The sequence below is a fragment of the Myotis yumanensis genome, unplaced genomic scaffold (assembly GCF_028538775.1).
Source record: "Myotis yumanensis isolate MYYU_CA2020_CCGP unplaced genomic scaffold, mMyoYum1.0.hap1 SCAF_2, whole genome shotgun sequence".
NCBI classification, from domain to species: Eukaryota; Metazoa; Chordata; class Mammalia; order Chiroptera; family Vespertilionidae; genus Myotis; species Myotis yumanensis.
Window position 1 is genome coordinate 12,772,257 of NW_027223753.1, and position 19,493 is coordinate 12,791,749.

Genomic DNA, 19,493 nt, shown 5'->3' on the forward strand with positions numbered 1-19,493 from the left:
TATGAAGATGACGATGACAGCGCTGCCCAGTAATTAGGCTCAACCGGGAAGCAGTTCATGGACAGGGTTGTAATTAGTATTTGTGTTGCAAAGAGGCAGGTGAGGGCTGGGAAGAAGGAAGAGGGGGGAGGAAGCAGGTGGGGCAGGGAGGGGACTCCATGGATCCAGAACTGAGTGTGGCCAGGGCCCTCACAGTTTGTGCCAGGCCCTCTGCCAACCAACTCATGTGGACAATCCTGCTGAACGTCCATGATAACTCCGTGATGTGGGCCTGTTACCCCTTTTCTAAGGTGAGGAAGCAGGCTCAGAGACGTCCGTTCACTTGTCCAGGGTCACACAGCCAGTGAAGAACAGAGCCAAGATTCACAAAGAGATCCCCCTCCAGCCCAGGTGATGTCCTGGACAGTGGGAGGTACTCAGGGCTTGGGCTGGAAGGCACATCTCTATTCTGGTCCCAGCTCCACACTGCCCTACCCTAGGCCTCAGCAAGTGACTTCCCCTCTCCAGAACACAAAGAGGAGGTGTGGCTGTCAGACTGGGCGTGGCTAAGAGGGTGGACTTGGGAGCTAGGCTCCCCGGACCCTAATCTTTGGGCCAGCTGCTTCACCATCTGAGCCACTAAGGACACTAAGTCCTTATCCGTAAAATGGAGGTAAGTGTTGCCCTCATAGGGTTGGATTGTTAAATACGTTTAAAAACTTAGAATAATGCCTGAGTATTACTATGATTTATGGGGAAAATATGGGCTTTGGAGTCAGTTTTTCCATCTGTAAAATGGGAAGGCAGTTGCTGAATTAGACAGTGGTTCATAAGCACATACCTTTTAATCTCATAGAGCCCTTTATTTTAAAAACCTAACATGGCAACCCAAATAGAAAAGAGATATAAGTGGGGCCCTGGCTGCTGTGGCTCAGTTGGTTGGAGTGTCATCTCATGTACCAGAAGGTTGAGTTTTGATTCCTCTGGTGGATTTGATCTCCTGTTGGGGCGTGTACAGGAGGCAACCGATCGATGTTTCTCTCCCTCTCCCTTCCTCCTTCTCTAAAGTCAATTTTTTTTAAAAGAAAGAGATATAAGGGGGACTGCCGCTTATGTATTCAATGACCCATACCTTAACCCCAAACCTGGCCTCCGCAGAGGTTCCAAGGAACCGAGTTTGAACATCACTCCTCTACACCCCTCTCAGAGCTAATTCACGGCTCTAAGGCTCTGAGAAGGAAGGCACGGAGGATGCAGGAAATGGGCGCCTGAGCTGGCTGGGATTGCGCTCGCCCAGCGGAGGTGGAGGTGGGCACATGGAGGCGTGGGACAGGCCTGGCCATGCCCGTGGTGGAGTTCTCTGGGCCTGCTGGCGGCCACCATTCGAGCTGGATAACCATCTCCCCTAGAGGTAGCTGACGCGTAAAAGGAAGAACAATGGACTCGGGTCAGGTGATGGACCCACATTCTAGCCCAGCCACATGGCCTTGGGCAGCTCCTGCCACCTCTCTGGGCTTCCCTGTCCTCACCTGTAAGGTGAGGATGACGGGACAAAACCCAGTCACGTGCATGTACAGGCTGCACAACTGTGAAAGACTGCCCCAAATCAATATTTTCACTTATTCTAGTAGATTATTTTCCCTCCCTAAGAGCACAGAGTTTAGAGCCAGACTATGAAGTTCAAGTCTCAACTCCGCCATGTACTGGCTGTGCCAGGGTTCAGTTATCGAACCTGCTCCCTCCTGTGTACAGGGAGGAAAAGGGCTTAGCATGGCGTTTGCTGCTCTTGGATCTGGGGGACCCAAGGGTAAACTTGCTCCCCAGTGCCCTTGTCCAGTGCAGACATAGCTGACGAGGGGCGAGTGCTCCTGGTCCACTAAAGCACGCAGGTGCAGAGGCAGTGGTTGGGATCTTGTTGGTTCTGTGCTAAAGTGTGGCTGCAGCTTCCCTGGGCTACACTGGGGATATGTCTGTCCGGTCCTTAAAAGACCAATTCAACTCCAGAGCTGCTTCCTGGAGGTCCTGTGATTCCTGTTTACTGAGCACCTATCATATGCCAGGCCTTCACCATAACCCTGCATGGTAGGTAGCACTGTCCCCATTTGCCAGATGAGGAAACGGAGACTCGGGGAGGTGGTGTGACAACCACAAGGCCAGGGTGCCCCTTCACAATGTGCAGGATCTGGAGCCAGGCCCGGAGGACTTCTCCGGTGTGGAGGCCGCTGACGGGCTGGTGAGGACCCTGGGGGACCAGCCCACATCACTTGGAGTTCTGGCAGAAAGTGGCATCCTCAGAGTGAGGAGACCCAAATGGCATTAGGTCTTAACTCAAAACAACCTTGACCTGAGCAGAACCAGCAGCCCGAGTGGCGGAGTCATCCAGGGGGTCCTCCTGGACCAGTCCTGCCACCTCATCGCTTCTCTGGCCCACGGTCCACAGCCCTTTGCTAGGCACCAGAACACTCTACATACCTCACTTATTTAATCCTGCCAACCACTTTCTGGTTGATCTCTACTTCTCTGAGCCTCGGCTTCAAAAAACAACAACAGTAATAAGTGCTTACTTCCTATGGGAGCCTGGCTAGGTGAGACAGATAAGATAAGGGCCGAGAGGAGTCTGGCCTCTCTCTGCCAGGCTCTGGAGCTGTCCCTGCCAGTGACGGCAGACCCTCTGTCCCCACAGCTAACTCCTGTCCTGAGGAATGCAGCCAAGGGCAGCAGAAGGAGCAGTGGAGTGGGAGCCAGGAGCGCAGGTTTGGGTCCTGCCTGTGCCCTCTCTGGGCCGTTCCCTCTTGTGCCCCCACCCCCAAGGTGGGAGGGGAGGATGGAAATGCAGTCCTGTTTTGCCAGGTGATCCTTATCTTCTCCTTCCCAAGTGATAGGCTTGTCTGGACCAAACACCACGGGGTGGGGATGCCCCAGCCACCAGCTCCCCTGGCAGCCGCAGCCTGGCCCTGGGCCCTGCCGGATGATTCCTTCCCTCTCCCCTGCCACCCTCCTGGGCCTGGGCTCTCCCTCTGCCAGGTTCCTGCTACTTCTGCCCCTACTTGCCCAGTGCTTGCTGACATCCTCCTCAAGCATCAGCCGGGCTTGCACCTTCCCAACCTCACCCCTGGCTGCTTTCCCAAAATTGGGCTCTGAAAATCCCCAGGCCAGGGCAATTACAGGGGTAGGGCCGAGGCTCCCACTGCTTGTCCAGATCGGTAGCACCCTTCATAGCTGGCAAATCTGCACCCCAAGCAGCATAACCATCCCTGGCAGCCTCACTCTCTCTCCCCAGGGGGAATATGTGTAGTGGTTAGGAGCACGGACTCGGGAACCAGTCAGGGTTCAAGTCCCAGCCAAGCACTCACTCTATAACCTTGGGCAAGTCACTTAATCCCTCTCTATGGCTCAGCTTACTCATCTGTAAAATGGATTATTAACAAATTGTTAGGAGGATTAGATGACTTAATAACACCGAGCACTTAGACTGGGACCTGAAACAAAGGACCCACTCAACAACATCAGCTATTTCGACTCCTAACCCTCTGATCAGCCCCAGGCAGGACTCCCAGCTGGCAGGCCACAGGTCGGGTCTGGCTCACAGAGGTGCTGTCAAAGGTGTTGAAATGCCGACATCGAGAAGATTGGACACCAAAACCAGCATTTTCAGCTTTCCTTAACAAACAAACAAACACCAAAACAAAACAAAAAAAACACTTGACAATGCTGGGCCCACATTCTCAAGTGGCAACCACCAGCTGGAGCCGAGGAGTGGCTGCCCCCCCCCCCCCCCCCCGAAAGGCCTCGAGTCCCCAGGGCACCATGGCCACCCCACCCCAACTCCTCCTTCCCTCATGCTGGTGCTGGTGCTCACAACAAAGAGAAAAGAAACCTTTTCTGTACCCTCGTCTCGGCGGGAGATGAGTTGTGTGAGGCTTAAACACAGGCAGCACTCGTGTGTGGTGACCGACATCAGAACAGCAATCGCCCTGCGGACAGGACTTGCTGGAAAGGGGCCTGCGGGGACTTCCTGGGGAAATGGAAATGTTCTGGAAATGTCCTCTATCTTGATGCCCCTGTGGTGACACGGGTGTGTCCAAACTCATCGAACTGCTTGCTTCTGGCCGGTGCATTTTATTCTGAGTATGTGACACCTCAATAGGAGAAAAAAGGTGGAAACGTGACAAATAGGTCAGGAGGGTCTCATGCTTCAAACAGAATGCCTGTGAGCTTAATACACTGACAATCGTGAAAGAAGACAAACCTCCAGGGCCCCTGGGAAATCAGCCCAGTTGCCCTGCCCGCGTTTGAGTTTGAGACCTGCAGTCTAAGGCCGCGAATGACTGCTCTCCAAAGAGCTGTCTAGATCCACGAGGTCCAACACAGAGGCCATCGGCCACAGGGGGTTATTAAAATGAAAACTAATTGATTAAGAAGTAAATTCCTCCTTTGCACCAGCCACATTCCACGTGCTCCACAGCTACACGGGGTTAATGGACAGCACAGATGCAGAACGCTTCCACTTTCACAGAAAGTTGTACTTGTCAGCGCTGGTGAACACGCCAGCTACAAACGTGGGCGAACTTCTGGGTCCGCTGCCAGGGCAGGCACCATGGTCACGGCCGTGCAGCGCCTGACACAGAGCAGGTGCTCAGTGAACACGAGCTAATGAATGACCAGAGGCACACGAAGCCAACAGTAAAACCGGGGCCTCCCGCACCAGCGCCAATTGTGGGGCCCCAGGGCTGGTCTCTCCTCCCTTTCGGAGGAGCGCTGATGTGCCAGCGGTCCTCCCTGAACCCAGAACAGCACGGCAGCGGTGGGAGGGGTAGCTGGGGGCATTTCTGTTTGTGAGAGTAGCTTTTGAAAAGGGGGGGGGGGGGGGCAGGGGCAGGTGGTGAGATAAAGCAGGCTGGGCCCAACTCTGCGGGTTCAGGAGGGAGGGCTGCTGAGCACAGGGAAAAATCTACGTTAGCCCCCATGCCTGGCTGCTGGAATCTGAGCTGGGCAACAGCATCAGACACCCACAGACACTGCGGTGGTCAGAGTGGCTGGGGCAGGGAGCCACCTCGATCCCCAAAGAAACACTCCCATCCTGTAGGGCATGAACGCCCTATCAGGGCCGGGCCAGAAGGGGACCCACCATGGGGCTGCTGGGAGCCCAGAGGGCTGGATGGATCCTGAGAAAGGAGCTGAACCAGGGCTGTCTTCCCAGTATCCATCCTCCATATCCAGCCCTAAGAAGCCTCTTAGGAGTGTCACTGCCCATCTGTCCATTCATTCACTAAAAATATATGTATTAGGCACCTACTGAGTGCCAGGAAATGAGTTCCATGCCTGATACACATCGGTGAACAAGACAAAGTCCTTGCTCTCAGGAGCTTGAACTTTAATAGGGAGACAGACAATGTTGCTAAGAGTTATAATAACAATAGCATTCAGCATTTATTGAGAGTTCAGTGTGTGCTGAGCACTGTACTAAGTGCTTTTTAATGCATTTCTCATTTAATCCCTACAAAAATAATATGTATTATTATTGACCTTATTTTACAGGTGAGGAAACTGAGGCACAGAGAGGTTATGGCCAAGATCATCCGGCTCTGAGTGGTAAAGTTTGGGATTTGAACTCGGCTAATTTGACTCTGGATCTATTTGTTATAAGAAAGTTCAGCAGGGTGGGGTGGTAGAGACGGCGGGCCAGGGGAGGAGTCCAGGAAGGCCTCTGTGAGCAGGTGACATGTAAACTGAAACCAGAAGGACGAGGTGTCAACCAGTGACAAGGACACTACAGGGGTGGGGATGGGGGTGAGATGGTGTGTGTGTGGAGGGGGGGCAGGGGAGGGGTGGACAGCAGGAGCAAAGCCCCCGAGGTGGGGCCGTGTAGAGGGTTCAAGGAGCAGGAAAAAGGGCAGTGTGGTTGGAAGGGAGCGAGACAAGGGGATCCCACCTCACCCCATTCTAGAGATGAATTAACTGACACCCAGAGACGAGAAGCCGCCTGAGAAAGCTGAACCCGGGGCCCTGCCAGGACCAGAAGCCTCTGGACTCTGTCTAGGGCTCCTTCCAAAGCTTGGCCTGCTTGTGCCTGAATGCGAAGGGCTCTGTGGTGAGGACTCCGCCAGCTTGGGCTGAGGATGACTGAGGGCAGCTGGTGGACTGTCGTCTCCCTGCACCCAGATCCCCGCCTTCCTTCTCGGTCCAGTGTCAGCTCCGGGACTGGGTGCTGCTCAGGACTCCTGTTTCCCCAGCCAGGGCCGCATTCACGGACTGCCCCTCATCACTCCCGATGCAGGCCCCTCCCCTGATCTCGCTTATTGGCTGCTCGGAGGGGTCGGAGTGAGGACTTCCGTGTCATAGATGAAGGATAGATTTTGAAGACCGATACACGAGGCTTAGCTGTTTAGTAATTACGACACTGAGTGAGTCACGTCATGCCCTTGAGCCTCAGCTTCCCCCTCTATACAAGGAGGACAGTATGGCTTCCTGGAGAATTGCTAGTTGTGTCAAATGAGACACTGTGGACAGTGGCGAGCTCAACTGGCCTGCCAGGGCTGGGGCTCTCTGAACCTCTGATGAGAACAGCCAGGGGCTGGAAACGGCAGCTCTGCCTCGCCAGCCAGAGCCCACACCTGCTGCCGTGGCTGTGCCCACGTTGGGGGCTGCCGCTCCCGGGCACTGGGCCCCCGACAGGAACTGGGAAGGGACAGATGAGCCTTTGTGGAAGGCAGCCAGGCAGGCTGAGAGGACAGGCCCTGGCCCAAGTTGAGCCTGAGCCCCCTTGAGCCTCCTTGTGGGGCAGATCTGGGACAGGGTAGAAGAGAAAAGCCTGGCTCCGTGTTTTCCTAACAGCCCAACGGGTCACAGCCCTTCTGGATCCCCCACAGGGTCCAGGTGGGTCACTTCCAGAAACCTGCCTGCTCCACTCCTGCAGGGACGCATAACCCAGCTCCTCCCACCCTCCTGGGAGCTGTGCTCTGGAGCAGGCGTCCACTTCTCTACCCCAGGGCCTTTGCTTATGCTTTCTTCCACCTGGAGAGCCTTGTCCCCTGCTCTGTTCTCAAGGGCTCCCTCTCTCACGTATCCCGCCAGGGCTCAGACACAACCTAAAGCCTTAGTCCTCAGCCCCTGCCGCAGAGGCCGCTTGTATAGAACTCATAGGGGCTGCAGGGCCTTCTCTTAGAGGAATGGAAAAGACTCTCTCACTGGGGGGAATCCCTTCTGTGGGACTGGTGTTAAGAAGAGGAAAGGTGTCTTGTGGGAAGGGCCAGGGGCCTGAGGGAGCTCTGGAGTGTGTGCCAGAAATCCCTCAGATCAGTCGAGGTTGAAGAGGCAGGGGTGAGGCTGTCCGGAGCCTGACACTTAGACCAGGAAATCTGGCTGTGTGACCTTCGGCAAGTGACATACCCTTGCTGATCCTCAAACTCCCCACTTATAAACTGGGGCTGCTATTCCCTAGATCTGTAAACAAGACACTGGGAGGGGGTGAGGGCATGTGCTGGGGGGTAGGGGAGACTGGGGGAAGGTCAATTGGAGAAAAAAAAGGAGACATATGTATTAATATTTGTAATACTTTAAAAATATACATTTTATTGATTTTTTTACAGAGAGGAAGGGAGAGGGATAGAGAGTTAGAAACATCGATCGGCTGCCTCCTACACACCCCCTACTGGGGATGTGCCCGCAACCAAGGTACATGCCCTTGACTGGAATCGAACCCGGGACCCTTCAGTCCACAGGCCGACGCTCTATCCACTGAGCCAAACCGGTCAGGGCTATTTGTAATACTTTAAACAATAAAAAAAAAAGAGGGGAAGGGCCTAGGCACACAGGAGGTGCTTGAGCCTGGGGCAAGCTGGAGCCATAGACTGATGCTGACATCCCCAGGGCTCCACTGGCAAATGCAGCAGCTCAGAGCACCCCTTCCCTCCGGGCCTCCCTCACCAGGAGCCGTTTTAAAAACTCCCCAGCACCTGGCTAGAAGCCAGGGCTTCTTAAAGTTACTGACCTCCCACCGAGGGCTTAGCTGGACCCAGCCAGAGCCCATCATTCACAGTTTCTGGGGATTATCACAGCTCGCAGAACAGCAGGGCACCTGGCAGGAACCCGCCCGGCTCCTTCCTAGCCTGGCTCGGGGCTGAAACTGGGCCAGGAGAGCACCCACTTCCTCTGAAAGAATCCAGAGCACTCTCCGTTCCCCTCCGCATCCTCCCGGGCCACATCCTAGGCATGGGCCTGCAGTCTCGCCCCCTCTGGGCAGTGAGACACGGTGCTCCCCGTGGAAAGAGCTCAGGGGGTGCTCACCCCCCAGCCTGTAGTTTAGAGAATAAATATACCACTAGGAAAATAAACCTCTAGAGCCAGACTTCCTGGGTTCAAATCCTGGCTCTGTCTCTTAGCAGCTATGTGATCGTGAACAAGTTATTTAAATTCTCCATGCCTTTGTGTTCTCACCTGTAACGTGGTGAAATTATGGTGCCTACCTCACCAGGTTGTTAGAGGATAGAATTAGTTCTTTGTAGAGTGTTTACAACAGTGCCCGGTGCACGGTGAGTGCTGGATTGGTTGGATGGATGGATAAATGGATGGAGGATGGATGGACAGATGGATCCAAGCTCTGCTCCGGGGCACATGGGGCCCTTCAAGATCTTCCCGACACCAACACCTACCACCCCCCCAGGCAGGTTATGATCATGCCCTTCCCAGGAACCTGCTCTGCCTGGCACAATCTTGCCACTGCTGTTATCCTGAAGAACTCCTTCAACATGTCGTGGTTCAAATGCCACCCCCTCTGTGAAGCCTCCTTAGTCAGGACCCTCAGGACTGTAAGTGACAGGAACTCAGCTCTAACTGGGTTTTGTCACAGAGCGAACACCCTGGCTTGCACGGCCTAACAGAGAGGGAGGATCAGGCCTCAGGCAGGAGGAGCTCCAGAAGTTCTGATGATGCTGCTGGGTTCTCTCCCCTCCCTGACCCCATCCCTTGCTTCCCCGTGTGCGTCACCCTTACTCGCATCTCCTGAGTTTAGACGTCCTTCATGCCTGGAGAACTGGGCCCGGCTTCTTACCACCTGGCAGCAGAGAGCCTTAGAGAAGAGCCTCTCTCTCTCTCTCTCTCTCTCTCTCTCTCTCTCTCTCTCTGTTGAATTATAAAGTCCCAGGGAAGAACTCTGATTGGCCAGGCCTGGTTCATATGTGCCCTGTGAAAAGGAGGGGTGAGAGCCTATGACCGGCACCCCACTAATACCATGAGGAGTTGGGGAGAGGCATTACCCAAAGGATGGGGCTGCTGTTAGTAGGAGGAAGGGAAAGGGCAATTTGACAGACAGGGCCCGTGTCCATGACAACCCCCTGACACTCAGCATGCAAATTTTCCTCCCGCTGCGCTCCCACGGCACTCTGCACACCCCTCCACCAGAGCCTACTGGGTAGGATGTGGCTGTCCTGCCCGCTGGCCCAAAAAGTCTTAAAGAGTCAAGGCTCTGGGCAGCTTGGCCCTCAGCACTCAGCTCTGCTCCCTGGTCATAAACTGCTTTTAATAAATGAGGCAAATGAGGCTCAAGAAGTAGAAGGGGGCCAACTAGGACGAGAATCTTAGTCTAGGCTCTTCGGACCCCTCCCTCTCCCCACAATCAACAAAATCATCCTGTAAAAACTCTTTGATGGCACCTCTCTACCCATCCCTCAGGAAGCAGGAGACAGGCCCCAGGCCGGCGCCCCGTGGAAGGGCGCTCTGGCTTTGCAGTCAGTTGGACACATGTTCAAAACCAGCGTCTTTCAAAGACAATGTGACGATCTTGGGCAAGCAGGGCGGTTGTGAGGATTAAACGAGAACGTGGACAAAGCGCGCACGTGTGTGTGTGTGTGTGTGTGTGTGTGTGTGTGTGTGTGTGTGTGGAGCACAGTAGGGACTTGAGGAATGGAAACTACTGTTTTCAGAGTGGGGCTCCCTGGCCCTCTCAGGGCAACAGGGGGTCTGGCTGGCTGCCCAGCCTGCCGTTTGCCCATTTATAAGCCTGGCGGCCCGTCCCACATGCCACCAAGAGCACAGGCTTTGGGGCAAGCAGCATGGCCAGCTGACACAGCACTTTTCTCAGACAGCGCCACACAGTGTCACTGACAGGCAGGACAGTGTAGCAGTAGGAGCCTGGTGGGCCTGGGACTGGGCAGCCTGGGTTCAAATCCCAGCTCTGGCTGCTACTCCGTCTGACTTGGCAAGTGAACGATCACCCTGTGCCTCAGTTTATCGGTAAAACAGAGACAACAGCAGCAACAGTCTCACGGGGCTACGAGAATTCAGAGTTAATGTGAAGCACGTCGAACACTGGCACTGCTGTCTGACTTGCTCACGCACGTGATTACCTGGGGACCATCACTGTCTCCCGTTTTGCAGAGAGGGGCAGAGACCTGCCCGGGTTACCAGGCCGGAGAATGGCAGAGCGGGCCTGGACGCAGGGTCTGTCTGGCTCTGAGCTTCCTGTTGGCACTCTGCCCCCGCTATTCCCTCCGGGGCTCTGAACCCCTGTCTCAGCAAGAGTGCTCATCCCCACCTGCCACCTCTCCCCGACCTCAGGGAGGACCACTCTCCACGTCCAGCCCCAGCCAATCAGGGTGGACCCTCGGCCAAACCAGATGCTACGGAGCTGGCGTTGCCTCAGTGACCAGGAATGTTCCCCTAACAAAGCCCAGCCAGGGCTCAGCTTCCCATCTGGTCCCCATTACCCCTCCTCACCACACATGTCATGCTTGTCTGGGGGCCTGGGGGAGCCCGGGAAGATACGCCTGGCGGGGAGAGGAGTCAGGAGGCCCAGAGTGGTCCCCAGGTGCAGAGCAGAGCCAGAGGGGGTTGGAGAACCAGGGACAGGGGGACATGACCGAAAAGGGAGTGGAGGGGTAACTAAAGGGAAGGAGGTGCCGGGCTCAGATTTCCTGGAACAAGCCATTCCCATCTTTGGGGAAGAGCAAGGGTTTTGGAGCAGACAGACCTGGGCTTGAATCCCTGAGTGACCCTGGGAAAGTCGCCTCACCTCTCTGCACGTTTCCTCGTCTCTAAAACGGGGACATGAGAACTTACATCAGAGGGCTGTGGTGAGAATTAAGGAGGTAAACCACGGAAAGGCACACAGGAACTCAAGTTCCGCCTCCTCCCAAGAGGAGCACTGAGGGTACAGGCTGTGATGCTGGACGTAATGTGATGGCACTGGAACGTCCCGGCTAATGGAGAGACGACACCTGCGGCTGGAATGACCCTGGTGTTCAACCTGAGCCTCAGCGGGGCCTGGAGGTGGTGGCAATGGTGGCATTGATGGTGGGGCTGCTGCTGCCGAATGACGAGGGCAGGAGTGACAAAAACCATCACCTGAACAATGACTTCATTCCGGGCCCTGTGCCAACTGCTTTCCGATGTAACCATCATAACAACCCGATGGAAGAGAGTGTGGAAGTAGAGGCACAGAGAGCTTAAGTAACCAGTCCAGGGTCACACAGCTGGGGAGAGGATATGATTCAAACCCAGGTCTATCCAACTCCTAGGTACCACCCAGTGGAATGGAAGCTCTGGGAAGAAAGGCCCCACTAGGCCAGGCAGGCGTCCCTGCCTGGGACACCCACAGCGGCATTCCCAACCCCCTTCCCGAGCCCCTGAACTCCTGGCTGTAGCCATCCAGCCGGGCCTCCTCCTCCTCCCCTCTCTAGGACTTGGCTGCTCCTCAGCCCAGCTCAGGAGCCAACTGCAATTGCACAATTAACAATTAGGAACAACTTTTCTTCTCTTCTGAGGGAGAAAACAGCGTAAGACTTGGTGACAGGGACACAGCAGGATCTGTCCCAGAATTCATGAGGTCTGTCCTCAGTCCCCCGCCAGGCTGGGGAGGGAGGCTCCTTTCCTGACCCAGCCCAGTCCAGCCAGGAAATCCAGAACCAGGCAGCCCCTGAGCCTCTAGTCTTCCTTTCTCATTTAAATCCTACCCACTCCCTCACCTTCCCCCCAGGGAGGCTTACTGGCTGCCCCAGCCCAGTTTTCACATGTCCCTTTGACCCCAATACCACTGGTTGATTCTTTGTCTATTTAGCCAGCACCACCTTCAAGGAATTGTATCTCTATCAAAACTGTAAGCAACTCGCATTTGCTTTAAAATTTTTCTTTGGTAAGCAACACTATGCTATCCATCTCATCACCAAGCCTAGTACAGGACACATAAAAGCTGCTTGATCCATAGTCTACTCCTTGGCTTGGAGAACTCCTATTCACCCTTTAGAACCCAGGTCAAATGTCATCTCCTCCATGAAGTCCTCCTCCGTGTCCTTAGCTGCCCCGTCTGTATGTATCTCTGGTAGAATAGCCTTCCCTCCTGCTCTGTGATTAATAACTACTAGCCAGGCAGGTACTGTGCTAAGACTGCTACACTCAACTCTAAATCCATCAATAACCCTGCCAAAGAGCGTCACTCTCTCCAGTTAACGGACGGGGTAATAAGGCTCAGAGAGGTTGAAAAACTTACCTCAAGTCACAGCTAACAAGTGGCCGGCCTGGGATTTGAACTGAGGTCTGTTCCTGCCCCGAGCAAATGACTCTTCAATTGGGTCAGGCTGACTCCCCTGTGACGGGTCTCTCCCACTGACTTCATCTGAATCCTGAGCCTAGCACGGTTCCAGGCTCTGTGGTTCCCTTACAGATCAGCCCCAGAAGTGAGATGTCACTCATCCCCAACCCCACGGTGGCATTCCAGGCCAGAGGTAACTGACTAGCTGGCCCAACCTGTCTACCAGCCTCCAGGACAACCGCAAAGGCTCTAAGTACTTGTATCCAGGCCACTCCCCTGTCCCCTTTCCCCGTATTCCAGGCCTCTGTGAATCCGTTTCCTCTGTCAACAAGGGCAACGGTCAGAGAGGCCAGGGCTCAGGAAGGAGTGCAGGCTCTGGCGTCAGCTGACTTGGGTACTGGCTGTGGCACTGGGGGAACATGACTTAACCTCTTCAAAGCCTTAGTTGTCTTAGCTATGAAGTGGGAAGAACCCTCCTCACAGAGGACTGATTAAGATCTCGAATGTCACCCTAACCGGTTTGGCTCAGTGGATAGAGCATCGGCCTGTGGACTCAAGGGTCCCAGGTTCAATTCCAGTCAAGGGCATGTACCTTGGTTGCGGGCACATTCCCAGTAGGGGGTGTGCAGGAGGCAGCTGATTGATGTTTCTCTCTCACTGATGTTTCTAACTCTCTATCCCTCTTTCTTCTTCTCTGTAAAAAAATCAATAAAATATATTTAAAAAAAAAAGATCTCGAATGTCAAGTGCCTTCCATACACGTCCACTCATTCAGCCAGTAGATATTGCTGTGCACCTACTATGTGCCTGACATGGCGTTTGATGCTGTTCACAGCAGCAAAGCAAACAGAATAACATTTCTGTCCTTAAAGGTTTTTAACTCTGAGCAGGAACCCCTGAAACTGTTGGTCAATCCTTTCAGCAATCTCAAGATACAGTGGGCTTATCGGATTCCACTCCTTAACCTAAATAACACATATACACATGGGGAACTCTCCTGGGGTCACCGGGAGACACAGACCAGGAAGCCCCACAGCTCTGTTTAAACAGTGAACGAGAAAAACCTAAATGGCTGGTTCTAGCAGCCTGGATATAGCAGGATAGACCCATAAGGTGGAATACTACACAGCACCGACAATGAACTGGATGCAACTCAGACACAACATGAAGAGAGAAGAGCAAGCTTCAAAGCCTCCAACCAATCACCTAAAGTTTTAAAACTCCTGAGCAATACCATAGTATTGTTTGGAAAGCAGAGATAGCTAATGAAAGTAGCAAGGCGGTCATTCAAGAAAGCAGGGTGTTTGTTTGTTTTTCTGGAAGAGGGGGAGGTGGGGAATGGGGTCAGGAAGGGACATGTGTGGGAAATTCAATTGCATTTGGAATGTTCTGTTTTGTAAGTTGGATGGCTGGTTCACCAGTGTTTGCTTTTACCGAACTCTATGCTTTTTATATGTCTGAAACATGCTGCCACACACCCAAAGAGGTGTGGGCTTTGGAGGCAGAGACTTGGATTTCAAACCAGACCCGTGCTTTGCTGCTGTGGAAGCTGTTTTCTCCTCTGTGAAGTGGGGATCATTAATACCTACCACTAGCTCCCAGGACTCTTCTGAGAATCAAACAAGGTAACGTCTGAAAGGAGCTGGCGCACAGTAGGGCCTGGAGCACAGGGAAGGGGGCCTGGTGTACAAGTGGGGGCAGAGAATGGAGGGGAGGGGGAGATGGTGCACAGCAGCCGCTATTGTTCTTGCTGCTGTTGGAGAAATCTCCCAAAAAAGAACAGAGGGAGAAGGAAGGCCAGTCCACAGGCCTCCGATTACGGGGGAAAGGGTTTACTGGTTCCAAGGCCAGGCTGGCCTTCAGTGAAACCAATGACACATCCGGGGCCCTGGCAGTTGGGCAATCTTGGTCCCTCGACCAGAACACATGAAGTCATGGCCAGGGCTGGCTGGCCTCCCTCCACCGCCCCCACCCCTTCTGACTCCGTGTTGCGGGCCTTCCCGGGACCCTCCCCTGCCTGGAGCTGGGTGGGAAAGCTGGGCTCCCTCCCTGCCCAGTGCTCCTTGCCTCTCCTGAGACCCTGGCTCCTCATTCTGAAGGTGGAGGCTTAGCTCCCTTGCATCCGAATGAATCTGTTGGAGACGTCAGCAGGTCTCAGGCTTCAGCAGGTGTGGCTGAGAGTGAATCCCAGGCTCAAATCCAGGCTCAGGATGTGACCTCAATATTCTTCTCTATGAAGTGGGGATCACAGAGAGAATCAAACAAGGCACATCCCGCTCAAAGTGGTGGTGAAGAAAGCTGCAGACAACAGGTTCTGCACCTGAACAGGGCAGGGGCATGAGAGGGCACGTTCCAGGTACTCAGGCATGGACTGTTGTTCTATTTAAATGATTCCTCCCAGCTTTCGCACAACCCAAGCGGCAGTTCTGCTGGACTTGAAGATGACCCAGGGTGAGGGGGAAAGTGTGGGGACAGAGCAGGGCAGACCTGGGGTGAAGAGCAGCCGGAAGTGGGAGCAGGGGGCCCTGCCCAGGCTCTCAGCCACCCAAACCCTATGAAAACACCCAAAAACACCCTGCTGGCAGGAGCACAGGAATCTGTCAGTGTTCCCGAGGGCCCAAGGGCACTTCTGGGGCACAGCTCAGAGAGGGCAGCAGCAGGGCGCGGGGCTGGCTGTGACATTTGATTTCAGATCATGACGCATCTGGGGAACATTCCTGTCCTTTCCCAAGCCCGTCCCACCCCCGTTAACAAAGGTCGGCCTGGACTAGGGGTGTCCTTGGAGACCGGGCCTCAGTTCTGCCTCAGCCACCCACAGCGAGTCTTTCCGGGAGACATTTCCCCTCTATGGGCTTGAGTTTCTCCATCTGTAAAAGGAGTGGGACACTATCTAAGGTCTCACCAATCTGTGAGACACGCTCTACAAGCCTATGTCACTAGCAGCCAAAGTCCCTTCCCTGCAGGAGAAGGAGGTCAGCCTGGCCCCCCAGCCCAGCCAGTGCTAAAAAATAGACCAGGGAGTAACTAACAACAAGAACTCCAGCTAGCCTTAACCGGTTTGGCTCAGTGGATAGAGCGTCGGCCTGCGGACTCAAGGGTCCCAGGTTCGATTCCGGTCAAGGGCATGTACCTTGGTTGCAGGCACATACCCAGTAGGGAATGTGCAGGAGGCAGCTGATCGATGTTTCTCTCTCATCGATGTTTCTAACTCTCTATCCCTTTCCCTTCCTCTCTGTAAAAAATCAATAAGCCCTGACCAGTTTGGCTCAGTGGATAGAGCGTCGGCCTGCGGACTCAAGGGTCCCAGGTTCGATTCCGGTCAAGGGCATGTACCTTGGTTGTGGGCACATCCCCGGTGGGGAGTGTGCAGGAGGCAGCTGATCGGTGTTTCTCTCTCATGGATGTTTCTAACTCTCTGTCCCTCTCCCTTCCTCTCTGTAAAAAATCAATAAAATATATTTTTTTAAAAAATCAATAAAATATATATTTTTTTAAAAAGATCTCCAGCTACAGGCAGGAGAGAAAATGAATGAGGGTCCCAACAGCGTTTGCCTGGAAAGTGTGGCATCAGCAGAGGCGGATGCACAGGAATATGGTCTAAGTTACGCTTTCACAAACTCATCCTCTCGGCCAATCAAATTCCACGGGCTTTTGACGGAGCCAGCTCTGTGCATTTCCCAGGGTTCAGTCTCCTCATCCGCTAAGTCTCCTCATCCGCTAAGTAAAAATAATAAAACAGACCAAACAGGTCTATTTGTTGTAAAGATGTGATAAGATGTTGTGTACACACGACTTGGTACGTACTAGATGTTCAATAAATGCTGGCTCCACGCCACCTCCCTGCCCATCTGCGGAACCTCCAGCACCAAACTGGCACCAGGAGGCCCTGGTGGCTGGTCCCCCCAGCTTGCCTCAGCCCCCCGCCAAGCTGACAAGCAGCCCGGATGTTTACACTGGCCAGTCAGGGCCCCCTGCCTGTCTGGTACAGGCTGAGTGAGCACAGGCAGTGCCTTGGCACTGCTCCCCGTTCCGCGTCCTGCAGACCACTCGCCTCCCAGGCTGGTCTTTCACTTCCACGGCACCATCACCCACCCCAGATCCTGTTTACAGATCCTCCTCACAGATTATACTGGTGTTTGCTGAGTCCCGCTGGTACCTGGCAGGACACTCTAACCCAGTCCATGTTGCTCTCGAGCAGGGGCAAGGTGAGGGCGGGCCAGACACTGGCAGTCCACAGCTGGGTGGGCTTGGGCAGCTTCCTCGTCTATAAATTGGGGTGATAGCAGCAGGACTATTCCACGGGGGACTGTGACAGTTAAATGGGGTGATATGGCGAAGGCGCTCAGTGCCTGGCTCATGAAAGGCTTTGGGGAAATAAATTCTTAAAAACTTGTATTAGTGTTTTATGGGCAATTGAGGAGTTTGCCCAAGAAATCAGTGGGCCCTGAGAGCACATCCTAAAAATAAATAATACAAAATTCTTGGCCAGATTGTACCAAACACTTTCTACGTATTATCTCATCACTTCTGCAAGGAAACCCAGGAGATGTGATGCATCATTATCCCGTTTCACAGGTGGGGAGCAGAGGTTCAGAGAGGTCGAGCCACTTGCCTGGGGTCACACAGCCCCTGTTAGGTGGAGGAAGCATGTGCCTGATCCAGAGCCTGTGCTCAAACCTCCACACTGGCCCATGTCCCTGTAGGGGCCTCATCTGTGACTTCCCTCCCAACCTCCCTTCTGGGCAGGCCTCCTGAGGTCCTAGCCTCCTCTAGGCCATGAGGGTCCTGGGAGCCGCCAGCAGCCTGGGGCTCAGCTGTGTGGCCCCTCCTGCCCATTGCCTGGGTGGTGACTCAAACTCAGTCACTGACTTGAAGCCACAATCCTGGCATTCACCAGGCTGCCCCTGTCTCCACAGAGGAGATAAGACGCGACACAAACAACCTAACACAAACCAGAAATCAATTTAAGGGCCGTCAGGAAGGCCAGATAACAGGCTGGGACATTTACAGTGAGGCTCGGCCTTCCTGGGTAAGTCTGTGGCTGAATAACACAGGAGGAACTTCCCATGGGGAGGGGCACGGCCTGGGGGTGCCCAGCAGCCATGCCAAGGAAAGGGTTTGTCGGAGACGCAGGCCTGGGCAGGCGGGACTGAGCGTGGAAATTCCCTGCGGTTGTGGCCGGTCGGTGCCTTCGAAGGGGACCAACACAATGGATTATTTTTATTTTAGAAAAGGAAAAACTGAGGCTCAGAGGGAAGGGTGCTTCCTTAAGACCACGCTGCTTGAAGGGGCAGAGCTGTCCGATTCCCAAGTCCGAATGAAACAGTTGTGTCTCTGGCCACTTCTCATTGGTCTAGTCCTGCTTTCCCGCTCCTCTCTCTCTGGCTCCCAGGATGGCTTCCCCAGGCTCCCTGACCACTGCCCCCACGTGGCTCACGCAGGCTCACACCCCCATTTTACAGATGAGGACACTGAGGCTCAGAAAGAAGTCACGGGTAGCTTCCCAGTGAGATGGAGTGTACGGATGAAACCAGGAGACTCAACACCTCACCTGAGCCCAGAATGCTGCTCCCCTCTCTAAGGATTGGGACAGGTCAGTGCTGCCAACCTCTGGCCTCCTGACAGATGCTTCCTATGACTGTAGGCACCCTGTGGGGAATTTGGTGGCCCTTCACCCAGCAGAAGCCAAGGGATTCTGGCTGCACAGTTGCCATGGAAACACCAGAGGATGCTCTGAGGGCAGGAGACCAGTCAGTCTTCCTCACCTGGCCAGTGCAAAGAGCAGGCCAAGGGCACAAGCTGGGGCTGTGACAGGGCCCCTCCTCCCATATGTCCCACCCAAGCCCCCAGATCTTAGGACAAATAAGGCAGTGCCAACTGTTGGCATAGGAGACAAGGAGGTGGTGCCATTTTGGTCCCAGGAGTCAAAAGCTGATCTAAAAAATTTTTAAATTGTTTTTTAATTGATTCTTTTTTTCGAGAGAGAGAGAGTGAGGAAGGAAAAGGGAGAAGAAAAGAGAAACATGGGTTTGAGAGTGAAACATCAATCGGCTGTCTCCTGTACACCCCCCTCCGGAGATCAAGCTCGTAACCTGGGTATGTACCCTAACAAAGAATTGAACTGGCAACTCTTCGATGCACAGGACAAGGCCCAACCAACTGAGCCACAACAGCCAGGCCTGAGATTATTTGATAAAGAATTTTCTTGCCCCCACACTGCCTCGTATGGATTAATAGGTATTTATCATCCACCTACTATGTGCCAGGCACTGTCCAAGGTACTGCAGGGACAGTGGCGGTCAAGCCAGATAAGGACTACACTCATGGAACACATTCTAATGGCAGGAAACAAACAGAGAAGGCACAACATATACAAAGGGGTGAGGTGGAGAGAAAAGTGAGCTGCACTGGGGGGGATGTAGTTTGGCTGAAGCAGAGAAGACAGGACCGGGAAAGGCCAGAGATGAGGCTGGAGAAACGGACAAGACTAGAGTGTGAAATGCCCTAGAATTGCTATGGAGGAGTCTGACTTGCTCCCAGGGTAATGGGGAGCCATGAGGAGCCAAGAAAACGTACATTGTGCAGAAAATGGAGACATCAGAACAGTGTGGAGTTTAACTGTAATGTACCAACGTTGGCTTCTTCGTTTTGACAAATGTACATGGTCATGTAAGTTATCAGTGTTCGGGGGAACTGGGTGAGGGATATATAAAAACTCTGTAACATCTTTGCAATTTTTCTGTAGACCTAAAATGATTCCAAAACAAAATGCTCATTTTAAAAAAGGTTGCAGCATTCCTGGCCCTGGGTTGACTCTCCTGAGAAAAAGAAATGGGGAGGGGCGTCAAGAAGGCGAGTGGGCCCGGGCCCAGGATGATGTGCCGGATCTGGACCCTGGCAGAACCGTGCACGTGTGCGGAAATCTCTGACGGGGGCTCAGGAGGGAGGGCAGGCCTGGCGCTGAGGCTGGGATCACTTCCAGGGTTCCTTG

At 53.9% G+C, this 19,493-nt stretch overlaps 1 protein-coding gene across 2 annotated transcripts in view; it reads right to left on the bottom strand.

The window, feature by feature from the left end:
* ECE1 (endothelin converting enzyme 1) overlaps positions 1-19,493 on the bottom strand; it is a 98,701-nt gene that overhangs the window by 62,267 nt on the left and 16,941 nt on the right. Inside the window, exon 1 of one of the 2 annotated variants that reach the window (XM_070404286.1) lies at positions 12,461-12,719. The exons of the other annotated variant lie outside the window; for it this stretch is intronic. The gene's annotated coding sequence lies outside the window, so the exon portion shown is untranslated. Of the gene's footprint in view, positions 1-12,460; positions 12,720-19,493 lie in introns of those variants that run through there. 2 annotated transcript variants of the gene reach the window in all.